This window comes from Bidens hawaiensis, unplaced genomic scaffold (genome assembly GCF_021521415.1).
Source record: "Bidens hawaiensis isolate Kalapana, Puna unplaced genomic scaffold, B.hawaiensis_p1.1 tig00024338_1, whole genome shotgun sequence".
Classification (NCBI taxonomy): domain Eukaryota; kingdom Viridiplantae; phylum Streptophyta; class Magnoliopsida; order Asterales; family Asteraceae; genus Bidens; species Bidens hawaiensis.
This window is the reverse complement of record NW_027493838.1, coordinates 123239-136323: the sequence shown is the minus strand read 5'-3', so window position 1 is coordinate 136323 and position 13085 is coordinate 123239.

Sequence of the window (13085 nt, the reverse complement as noted above, 5' to 3'; positions counted from 1 at the left end):
GATATCCATTGAATAGCATAAGGCATGTGATATAATAATTGAACAGAATATTTAGTCAAACGGGTTATACGGGTTTACCTGAAACCAATAAAAAGTAATCGGTACTTGACTCGTATTAATTCGGGTTGTACTTGGGTTCGTTAGATTTGGGTTCGGGTTTCATAAATCCGAGTACTTTCGAGTTTGGGATAATAGATATCGGGGTCAGATTAAAAATGATAGCCCTATTTGATATTGAGATCTTGATGAATTAAGGTGAGAATTTAAATTTATAAGGAAACATGAATCAACTCTAGGGGTATTAATGTATTTTGCATTTATTATAGTTTTGCTAATTCCTACATTTTGGGAGACAACCTTAGTTATTTTCAGTTTTGTTTTTTAAATTAAAAATTCAAAATTTTAATAATCATAATACTAATAAATAAAACATGATCCTCAAATAATTGTATTTTATCGGTTTGAATAAACTACGTTTTTGTCCTTGTTGTTAGTTTAAATTTATGGTTTTAGTCTAATAATTTTAAATTTATGATTTTCTTCATATGGTTTTATTTCACTTGCAATTAAACCTGACCCCACTAACCCCGTTAAGCTTGGTCGTTAAACCATCAATGTGTCACCGTGCCCCTCACATGACTGAGGGGCAGTATTGTCCTTTTTCTCCCCAAATAAACCCCAGCCCTAATTCAAAAGCCCTCACGTGAGGGGCTTGGTGTATTTGGCGGGGAGGGGGGGGGGGGAGACAAAATTGGCTTTCGAATTTGGGTTGGGGTTTATTCGGGGAGAAAATGACAAAATTTCCTCTCACGAGAGGGGCACTCGGATGTGTTTAACGACCAGACTTAACGAGTTAGTGGGTCGGGTTTATTTGCAAGTGAAATAAACCATATTAACGAAATAGCAAATTTGAAACTATCTGACTAAAACCACAGATTTTAACAAATCACAAAAACAAAACCCGTAGTTCACTCTATCGGTTTTAATCATGCACTTGACACTCTTTTGCATTTTACTATATTAAAATCATTTTTTAAGCGATGATATATTCCAATTACATTTTAATAAAAACTAGTTAATTTATCCGCGCTTCGTGACGGGGCCGTGAAATTGACAATTCGGTTTCATAGTTACTGTTACATCAAGTGTGAGTGGAGTATAAATTATTGTTTTTACATGAAGCTATTATTAGAACCTAGAACCACAAACACTCTAATTGCATTACCAAGCAAGCAAGACAGACCCAAACAACCAAAGTAAATCATATACTAAATAAACCATGAAGTTACAAAATGCAGTATACATACGAATTAATTATCGTAGACAACACCATAATGTTTCCAGTTGAGGCGCATTACCAACGTAACAAAATTGACCTATACTAAATAAAACAAAATGCAATGTATATGCTAAACCTTATGAACATGATGGAACATTAAGGTGATAAAATTGTCTGCAATCTGATTTCATCTGATTTAATGTCTGCAACTGAAGATGTTGTCTGAAGGTCTGCAATCTGAAAATATAAGACTGTATGTTTTATAAACTGGATATTGTCTGCATAAGCTGAAAATTAGTTACATGTCATATATATCACAGTAGATAGAAGTCATTTAACGTTTGTAGACTGCTAAAATTATTATTAGTGGTTTATGAACTATGGAAGTGAGTGGTGGTAGACGATTGTGGTAGGTGGTGACGGTGGGTAGGTGGTGATGGACGGTTGTGGTGGTAGGTGGTGGGCCGTGATGGTGGCCGACAATGGGTGGTGGTGGTGATGAACGGTGGGTGGCGGGTGGTGGTGGTGGATGGTGGTGGCGGCGGACGGTGGGTGGTGGCGGTGGCGGGTGGTGGTGGATGGTGGCGGCGGGTGGTGGCGGGTGGTTGTGGCGACGGACGGTGGGTGGTGTGGTGGTGGTAGTGGACGGTGGTTGTGGCAGACGGGGGTGGTGGTGGCGACGGACGGTGGGTGGTGGTGGTGGTAGTGGACGGTGGTTGTGGCAGACGGGGGTGGTGGTGGCGACGGATGGTGGGTGGTGGTGGTGGTGGTGATGGACGGTGGTGGTGGTGGGTGGTTGACGGTGGTGGTGGCGGACGGTGGGTGGTGGTGGTTGTGGGTGGTGGTGGCGGCAGACGGTAGTGGTGGGTGGTGGTGGCGGCGGACGGTAGTGGTGGCGACAAACGGTGGTGGTGGGTGGTGGTGGCGGCGGCGGACGGTGGATGGTGGCGGATGGTGGGTGGTGGTGGTGTTGGACATTGGGTGTTGGTACTTTGTATGATTTTAAAAAGTGTGAAGATGGTGAAAAAAGCTATTTTTGAAGACCATAAAAGCAATTTTCAGATCTTTTTTTTTTCTAAAAAACAAACAGTCTTCAAGAGCTTATGTCTGCGCGCCCACAGACATAGGCTCCTTGCAGACCTTATAAGCAAAAACAAACACAACCTAAAACAACACAATAAAAGTATCAAATAACATAAGTGATCCATTCAAAACACAAATTGTAGCTTCACATATAGGGATGGCAACGGGGCGGTTTCGGGGCGGGGAATGCCAATCCCATACCCGCCCCGGTTTATAAAACTCATTACCAAAACCGTCTAAAAACCCGCGGGGACTAAACGGGGAATCCCCATCGGGGATTCGGGGAAAACCGCGGGTATTCGGGGAACCCGTCTAGCATAAATGGTTTTTAAACGGGCTAAATTCCCCGTGGGGATCCCCATTTAACCGTCGGGTTCACCGTTTAAAACCCGATTGTAAGAAAATGATACAAAATTACAATACAATATTAATACACAAAAAGTTCAATATCCAAACACATTACACATACAAAAGACATTATTAATACATAAAAATGTTTATTTCTCCCATCACAACGGAAATTAACTTCATGATTGATCCTTCTTACACGTCCATACCGCACCCATTCAACCATTCAAACACTTGTCACGCCGGATTGCTATGATAATCAAACATTAACATATTAATTGGAAACTATATAAGAATCAATGTTAAACCATATTAAAATGTAAACGATAAACCATATATATATGTATTACCTCAATACCATCGTCACAATCATATTCAATAGTTTGGCAATATGCCTCGGATTCTTCTGAACAAGTTGCTATATTCATATCACAAAAGTCAAAAGTTTATATAGTAGCTAAGTTAAAAATAAAAAATAAAATGTTTGTTTACCTTTGATTTCATTCAACAACCAACTTTGGGCGCACATTAACGCTTCCAATGTTTTTGGATGAAGACGGCTACGGCTACAATGGATTGGGAAAGTAGGAAAAAGGTTTTAATTTTTAAACGGGTATATTGGGAAAATAAATAATAAATAATATATTATATATAAATATAAAAATTATATTTAATTAAACGGGTTTTAAACGGGTATACGGGGCGGGTATACGGGGCGGGTACAGGCTATACCATACCCGCCCCGAACCCGATTAACTTAAACGGGGAAAACCCGAACCCGGACCCGTCCCCGATTAAGTGTCCCCGAACCCGCCCCGTTCGGGGCGGGTTTCGGTTTTCCCCATCGGGTTTGGGTTTTTTTGCCATCCCTAGTTTAGGTTTACGTTGGTCTGAACGATCTTTTACCTGTTGCTAGATAATTAGTCATATAACTGTTTGGTTAGATTGAATACGATAAAACGTGCAATTACCCTTAACCGAGTCACACTGGCAAGGACTGTTTGATAACCAGTGCCGTGTGTAAAGTAATTGTTGGCGTCTAAGGTTTTGTCTAGTTGATCAGTTTTCAGTTAATCGTTAATAATAATTCTGTTAGGTCGCATGAGATACTATTTGGTTGCTTACTTGAATTCCCGGGTGTGATTTGCTTGTTTAACTGTTTACAACTCGCTTGTTTGTTCGTTGCTTAGTTCTCTTAATTTAAACTATTGCTTGTGTGATCAGCACTAAATTTGTTACTTCATAATATTGGAATTGTTTACACGAATACATTAACCACATACTCCTTGTGATACGATACCCTACTTGCTCTAACTATTTAGAATTATTAGGTTTTTGATTGACTTGAACGACGGTCATCAAAATGGCGCCGCTGCCGGGGAGTTAGCGCGCTTAGTGTTTTTCGTGTTATTTGATTTTTGTGTTTTATTTAATATTCAGTTTTTAGTTTAAATTTTATTTTACTTAATTTTATCTGTATTTTTTTCATTTTACGCGGGTTGTGTTAGTTGTGCAGTTACAGGTTTATGCGCACCCGCCATTCGGGTCGATAGTCTCCGTTAGTTTACGAGCCCGAAATTGAGAGGTTAGCTCGGCAGAACCGAGTACAAAACAGAAATTCTGAGATGGAAGACCAAAACCAGAACCAGAATCAAAATCAGAACCAGAACCATAACTAGAACGAAAACCATAATCAGAACAACACCCAAAACCAAGACCCACTTCCACGAACCAATATGTTTCACCCAGACAACATACCCGACCCACCAAACTTCAATAACCAGAATAACCAAAACAACTCAGCTCGTGCCTCCAGAACCCGAAATCAAAAACGAAACCGAAATCCTAACCGAAACCTAGACCTTGACTTTAACCAAGCCGGAACATCCGCTCCAAACAATAACCCCAGACGCCGAGTTCGGATAAATATTGATGATGTTCGATCGAGTGTTCCTACTGATGATGAGGATGAGGGTGAAGACAATAATGGAAACGAAGGTTTTCGGGTAGCTGACGATGAGGTTGACAGATGGGTTAGAGAAAATTGGGAGGTTGAACCCAAGAACGAGGTTGGTGAACCGGAGGTTGAGGGTGATAATCAGTATGAAGAAGAAGTGGAAGAGCCGGGTAATTCGAAGACGGGCTGAACCCGTTAACAGACACCGAAGGGATCGAGAAAGGGTAAATCGGGCGGAACGACCCGAGAGAGTTCGTGGTATTCCGGTTAACCGAGGCGGTTTGGGAAACCTCGGGGGGCAAAGGAGAAATTACATAGCCCCGGCTCATGGTGTAAATAGTCGGTTCAGACCGGCTATCTCAGACGGAGCATCGCCGTTGGTTCCACAGGAACGAGTGCAGGGACAACAAACTTTTAAGTTCCGGCCATCTTACATCAACATCGTTCCTCATTTCAACGGGATGGCTTCGGAAGACCCGTATTCGCACTTGATCGATTTTTCGGCTGTTTGCGGGTCTATTGGTGATGGTACATACGATCAGGATGAAGTCCGGTTGCGGTTATTCCAGTTCCCATTAAAAGACAAAGCGAAACTGTGGTTTAACTCGTTACCAACACACAGTATCAGAAACTGGGCCGAGATGCAACAAGTCTTCCTAAACGAGTTTTATTCACAATCGAAGACTACCGAGGCCCGTTCAGACATTCGTCACTTTTGACAGTTACCAGGTGAGTTATTCCATGAAGCTTTTACCAGGTATAAGGATATGATCAGAAAATGCCCACATCACAATATCGAACTGTGGGAACTGGTAAAATGCTTTGTTGATGGTTTGACATACGAGGACCGAAAGCATCTTAAGGCCTCGTGTAATAATCAGCCTGAGGAAGATGACCAATGAATATTTAGAGTTCAGGTGTGAAGATTCCAAGGTAGAAGCGGCAGCTGAAAGACGAAGACGGGGTAATTCATCCAGATCGGTTAAGTCAGTCACGAGTGAGTCTGAAAGAATTACTGAGTTGGAACGTGAACTGGCTGAGTTGAAAAAGAGTAAGAAGAAAGAGGTCGGGAAAGTTGGTGTGAAATTCCCGGTTTGTGAAGATTGTGGTGAACTCGGGCATAAGACAGAAAATTGCCCCGAGTATTATGATGATGATGAGGAGGATAACACCGAGGAAGTTAACTATGCATACGGGGATTCCAAAGGCCAAGGGTTCAATTCAAACACATATCACCCGGGCCTGAGAAATCACCTGAATTTTCGTTACGGGAACACGTCTTCTCAGTTGAACCCGAATTTTCAGGTATCGAGTCAGAACAGATCGCAGGGTAATTACCGCCAGAGCGGTTATCAGCAGGGCTCGAGTAATCAGAATCGGGGGTATAACAGAGATGGTAACCGGGGGGAAAATATTTCGGGTAATCAGGATCAGCAGAAACGGTCATTGGGTAATTCGGACGAGTCAGTACACCCGAAGTTGGATGCACTATTGAAAGCCATGACTGAGCAAAAGGCCGAGACGAAGCAACAGTTCGAGTTACGGGATAAATCGTCGGAGGCAATGATGAAGCAAATTGGTCAGTTCGCGTCAGACATGGCGAAATTACAAAAGAATGCGGGCCAACTTCCGAGCGACACCACAGTCAACCCGAATCATCACAGTTCAAGTTCGAAAAAACACGTCAACCAGGTAAGTATTTTGCGTAATGGTAAGAAATATGATAATAAAGTTGGGGGTCCACCACCTTTGGTTGATGGGGTGGTGGAAGAAATTGATGAAAATCTCGTCAATGATGACGAGCCGGAACCGATTGAATTAAATAAACCTAACAAAAGTGAAACTAAAAATAATAAATCGGTTCCGAAGGATGACACTAACAACCCTAAGGATAAGGAAAAGGTGAAAACTGTTCCATATCCCGATGCTTTGTTGGCACCATCAAAGGCGAAGATGGCATCAAAACGAGGCCCACAATAAGAAGAAATGCGGGAAACGTTTAAACAAGTCAAAATTAACATTCCTCTTTTAGATGCCATAAAACAAATTCCTGCCTATGCTAAATATTTAAAAGAATTGTGCACACAGAAAAGGAGTCATAAGATTCCTAAACAGATTGATTTTACCGATAATGTGAGTGCAATTCTTTCGGGTGCTCTTCTACCCAAGCTACAAGATCCGGGAACGCCCATTATACCCATTCAAGTGGGTGATTTTAAAATGACTCGGGCGCTTCTAGACCTTGGAGCTAGCATCAGTATTCTCCCGAGCAGTTTATACGACCAGTACGATTTTGCCCCGCTTCGTGCGGCTGCCACCACGGATGTCTTGGCTAACCAGACACCGAAGCTGCCTCGAGGAATATTGACTGACGTGATCGTCAAGGTGGAAGAATTTTACTTTCCAGTTGACTTTTTAGTCCTCGATTATGTTTCGGGTGAGAGGACTAAACAGCCTATGGTTATTCTTGGTAGACCATTTTTGGCTACTGCAAATTCCAACATTAATTGTAGAAATGGTACTGTTGACATGGCATTCGGTAACCGTAAGCTGAGAATTAATGTTTTCACACGTGGAGATAACTCTCTGGTCGATGACGAGTGCTTCATGGCCGATGTCATTGACGAGTGCATTCTGCTATACGACATTGTCGTCAGTTCGGATGGCACAGCGGAGAGGTGTTTTTTGTTTGACAGGTTACAGGTGGAAACACACAAGTTGCTGGAAGATGAGGAAAGACAAATGGAGATCGCAGCTGTGTGAGGAGACCGTCCACCATGGTCAGTTCAGGTGGAACCGCTTCCCGAGAAGATTGATACCGGGTTGAAACCGTCAATGCTGGAAGCACTGAAAGTCGAGCTGAAAGAGCTCCCAAAGCATTTAAAATATGCTTTTCTTGGTAAGAATAATACATTGCCTGTTATTATAGCTTCTGATTTATCTGTTGAACAGGAAAAATCTTTGATGGAGGTGCTGGTTGCAAATAAAGAGGCAATCGGGTGAACGATAGCGGATTTGAAGGGAATCAGTCCCTCAATTGTGATGCACAAAATTTTAACAGATCCGGCTGTCAAACCCGCTCACGATGCTCAGCGGAGGTTGAACCCGAACATGAGGGAAGTTGTGAAGAAGGAAGTGCTGAAATGGTTAGATGCTGGCATTATCTTTGCCATATCAGACAGCACGTGGGTGAGCCCGACACAGACAGTACCGAAAAAGGCGGGCATCCAAGTCGTCAAGGACGACTCAGGTAACGAGGTTGCTACCCGGCCGGTAACCGGGTGGCGCATTTGTATTGATTATCGTAAACTGAACGCGGGCAACATCAAAAGATCACTTTCCGCTTCCGTTTATCGATCAAATTGTCGAAAAGCTACCTGGTTAAAAATTTTATTGCTTTTTAGACGGGTATTCCGGGTATAACCAGATAGCTATTCATCCTGAAGATCAGAAAAAGACCACGTTTACGTGCTCGTATGGCACATTCGCGTTTAGGCGAATGCCATTCGGGTTATGTAACGCCCCTGCCACCTTTCAGAGGTGCACGATGAGTATCTTTTCAGATATGGTGGGGGAGTCTTTGGTCTTTGGAAATTTTCATGGATGATTTTTCGATTTTCGGCACATCTTTCGAGTCATGTTTAAACCAACTCGAAAGATTTTTGAAAAGACGTGTCGAAACGAACTTGGTTCTTAGTTGGGAAAAGAGCCATTTTATGGTACAAATTGGGCCATGTCGTTTCGAGTCGGGGGATTGAGGTGGACCGAGTTAAGGTCCAAGTTATTTCCACTTTACCTCATCCCACAAATGTTAAAGGCATTAGATCATTTCTGGGGCATGCCGGGTTTTATAGACGGTTTATTAAGGGTTTTAGTGACATTACCAAACCCTTATGTAATTTATTGCTTAAGGATGCCTCGTTTGACTTTAATGATGAATGTGCTAAGGCCTTTGACATTTTGAAATTGAAATTAGTTGAAGCGCCGATCTTGCAATCACCCGATTGGAGTTTACCTTTTGAAATAATGTGTGATGCAAGTGATTATGCAGTCGGGGCTGTTTTGGGTCAACGGGTCGAAAAGAAACCCGTTGCTATATACTATGCAAGTAAAACCCTCTAGGATGCTCAATTAAATTATACCACAGCCGAGAAGGAGTTACTAGCAGTAGTATATGCTCTAGATAAATTCCGGTCTTATATTTGGGGTAGTAAAGTTATTATCTATTCTGACCATTCTGCTGTCAGGTACCTCATGGACAAAAAGGATGCAAAACCGAGACTTATCAGATGGGTTTTGCTGTTGCAGGAATTTGATTTAGAGATTCGGGACAAGAAAGGGAGTGAAAATGTTGTTGCAGATCACTTGTCCCGAATTATGGTGGATAATGGGAACACTGATGGGCCCATTAACGAGTCCTTCCCGGTTGAACATATCCTGGCAGTTTCACAAAATCCTTGGTTTGCTCACATTGTTAATTTTAAAGTTGCAGGTGATTTACCAAAGCATAGGCCAAGGAGAAAGAAGAAACAGTTGATGACCCAGGCTAAACAATATATTTGGGACGATCCGGATTTGTTTAAAATTGGTGCAGATCAGATGATCAGACGATGCATACCCGAGGAGGATGTCAGATCAGTTTTGGAACACGCACATTCGTCTGCGTGTGGTGGTCATTTCAGTGGCCAGAAAACCGCTCGAAAAGTTTTAACGAGTGGTTTCTTTTGGCTTTCATTGTTTAAGGATGCTCACGAGTTCGCGACACACTGTTTAAAGTGTCAACAACTCGGGAGTATTTCTAAGCGGGACGAGATGCCCTTGAACCCGATCCTAGTTGTTGATATTTTTGATGTTTGGGGGATCGATTTCATGGGCCCGTTTCCGAATTCACACGGTAATTTGTATATCCTAGTGGCCGTCGATTACGTTTCTAAATAGGTTGAAGCGATAGCCACTAGGACAAATGATCAAACATGTCGTTTGCAATTTTGTTCAAAGTAAAATATTTTCGAGATTTGGAGTCCCCCGAACCATCATAAGTGATGGGGGATCTCATTTTAAGAATTTTAAGTTCGGGAAATTGCTTAAACGATACGGTGTTGATCATAGGATTGCAACTCCTTACCATCCACAAACGAGTGGACAAGTTGAGGTCTCCAATAGGCAAATTAAACAGATTTTACAGAAAACTGTTCGGACGAACCGAAAAGATTGGTCAACTAAGTTGAACGATGCCTTATGGGCCTACCGAACCGCTTATAAAACGCCAATTGGAACCACTCCTTATAGACTTGTGTATGGAAAGGATTGCCATTTACCGGTTGAAATTGAACAAAGAGCATTTTGGGCTACTAAACAGGTTAACATGGATTATGATGATGCAGGCAAAGCGAGAAAATTGGCTTTGTGCGAGATTGAGGAGTTGAGAGACGAGGAATACGATTGCGCGTCCACTTACAAAGCGAAAATGAAGAAAGTTCACGATGCTCATATCCGGTTAAAGAATTTTGAAGTTGGTCAACAAGTGTGGTTATACAACACGAGGATGAAGCTCTTTCCGGGTAAGTTGAAAAGTAAGTGGACGGGCCCGTATTTGATTGTAGGAGTCGGAAATCATGGCCAGTACGAGATTGAAGATTTCGATGATCATTTGAGGCAAGTGGTAAATGGCTATAGATTGAAGCCATATTTGGAGATGAAGGACATACACGAGCTGGATAAGGAATCGGTGAATTTTATTGTAACTTCACCGGTTTATGAAGATAACTGAGTTCGAGGCACTGTCGAGCTGTAGACTTTAAATTCAGTGCTTACGGGAGGCAACCCGGGGTTCGTAAGTGTCTGTCCAGTTTTATTTTTATTTTATTGAGTCTTGTACTTAGTGTCGTCTCGAGTTTTGTGCAGTAAATGCCAAGTGTGGGGAAGCTCATTGAAGAATGGCAAATTAGAGAAATTCGGCAAGCATGGGTTTAGCACACGTCAATCCAGGTATGTAAAGGTATTTTCAGTTTTAAACGTGTCCAGGGTGATGTCGGGATGCCAAAACAGGTGCGTTTTTGAAAAAAATTTCAAAGCTGATGTTTGAACCCATCGCGGTACGCGATGGGCATGGCACATCACCTCATCGCGTACCGCAATGGGGCAAACCCTAATTTTTTTAGTTGAGCGGTGGTACACGACCAGTGCATGTGAACCCATCGCGGTACGCGATGGGTCATGGGGCACCGCCTGACCCGGCCCTTATAAATCCCTTCGTCTTCATTCTTTCTCTTTTTCTTTCCCCTCTTCTTCTCTTCCTTTCTTTTTCTTTTCCGGCGAACCTTCACAACCACCCCGCCGCTACCCTCGCCAACCACCACCACTTACCCCGCCGTCCATTCACCGTCTCCCTTCACTCCTGTCTACCCCCAGTCACCATCGCGTCCCACCGGTCAACACCACCACACACCATCACCGCCGCTTCCGACCACCATCATCCTTTACCTCCATCCACCACCACACACTGCCACTACCTACCACCGCCGTCAAACACTATCACCACCACCCCGTCCACCTCCAACACCTACCCCCGCCTCCTTCTCAATCCGCCGTACACCGTCACCATAGTCACCACCATCTCCATCCAGCCACTGTCGTGTCCGTCACCGCAATTATTATTATTCTGTTGACTTTCAGATCCGACATTGCGGTAATGATTTATTATAGTTAAATTATTTATTGTCGGTTTATTGAGTTGTCGGGAAGGGTTCGTATGTTACTTTGGAACTTAGTTGCGGGTTTGTCGGGTTCGTATCGTAATTGATAATGTGGATGTTGTTGCCGGGTTATTTGGGTTAGAGTTATTCGGTTATATACTGTCGTGTGGGGACTTTGTTTGTTCGGGTTGGTTATTCGGTTGCTAAATCGGGATTGTTCAATGTGACGAGTCGAGTTTTGATGTTCACGTTTCAAAAAAGAAAAAATCATTATTTTATTATGAAACTAATGATAGTGTTTGCTCGATATTTAACGATATATGTGAACTTATTTTTAAAATATTTTATTAATATTTCAAAACCCGAATCGACATGTTAGTTGTCAATTATGTAGTTTGTCTTTTGTTTTGTGTGTTTGTGTGTGGTTTGTCGAGTTGTGTCGAGTCTTGTTGCTTGTGTTTTGGTTAATCGAGTCTCCGGGAAACCTTGTTAGTTTGAAAATTGTTAAGTTTGAAACTTTAATTGATTACTCGCCCGTACTCAATCTCCATTAGGGCGGGTTAGTCTGGTTTTTAGATTTACGCATAGGGTGCCCAGATTTTTTCGTCTTTATTTATTTTTAGTTTAATATTTTATTAATATTTTAATATTATTTTATTATATGGGATGACCGCGACCGAAATGCTATACCGTTGTCGCCATATTAGCATATCTAACTTGTTTGCTTGAGTTTGCAGATATGGCTAATGCACCAGAGTCCTCGCGCACCCGGCGCAAGAGGCAGGGGACTGATCCTTGTGTCATCCGTTACGGTATTGACAAGGTACAGATTGTACCCGGCATCGAGCCCGTAGATATTATGGGTGATGGACGTATTCCTCATCAGATTCTACGATTTGACTTGACATCAGAGGAGTCTACTAGATTTGAGCGGGTTCGACAGATGCAGCTGCTTCGCCACCGTTCGTTTGACTGTACATTGCTGACTCAGTTGGGGATTCACGACCAGGTGCGTGATTTGATGACAGGTCCGTGGGCAGCTGTGCTCGCGTGTGACTCGCCTTCATACGTCGAGCTCACACGTGAGTTCTACTCGACCTTTGACTTTACGCCCACGGACTTCAGTGGGCCACGTGCAGTATCATTCTCACTGGGACGACAGCTGTACAAGATGTCAGTCCCAGATTTTTCCGTGGCCACTAGAATTCATACGGCCGAGGACGTTCAGGCGCCTGCATTTCTGCAGAGTATACGAGGTTACACCACACACGCTCAGGCGCCCCATGAACACTGGCTCACGGAGACTCACCTCGACCAGTATTGGGCGGAGATCGCCGACGGGGCCCATTCCAGTTCGGTGGTGGAGTCGTCTATTCGGGACCCCGTCCATCGCTACATTCACAGGATCGTTGCCTGTACTCTCGTAGGCCGACATTCGGGCCATGAGAAGTGCAACAACTTAGATCTGCTGTGTCTATATTCTATCCTTGGCCAGCGATCGGCCAATGTGGCGATGCTCCTGCTCATATCTTTTGCTCGGGGCAGCAGACTTCAGGGATCCTCGGCACACCTACCCTTAGGGCCTTATATTACTAGGATCGCTGACCGACTTGGAGTATTTGAGCGATACCCGACTAGATATTTTACGTTGGGGCCAGTCACAGGTGTTTTTGGGATATCAGAGGCCCATGCGTCTGGGATAGTTGAGGAGCAGGATCCAGTT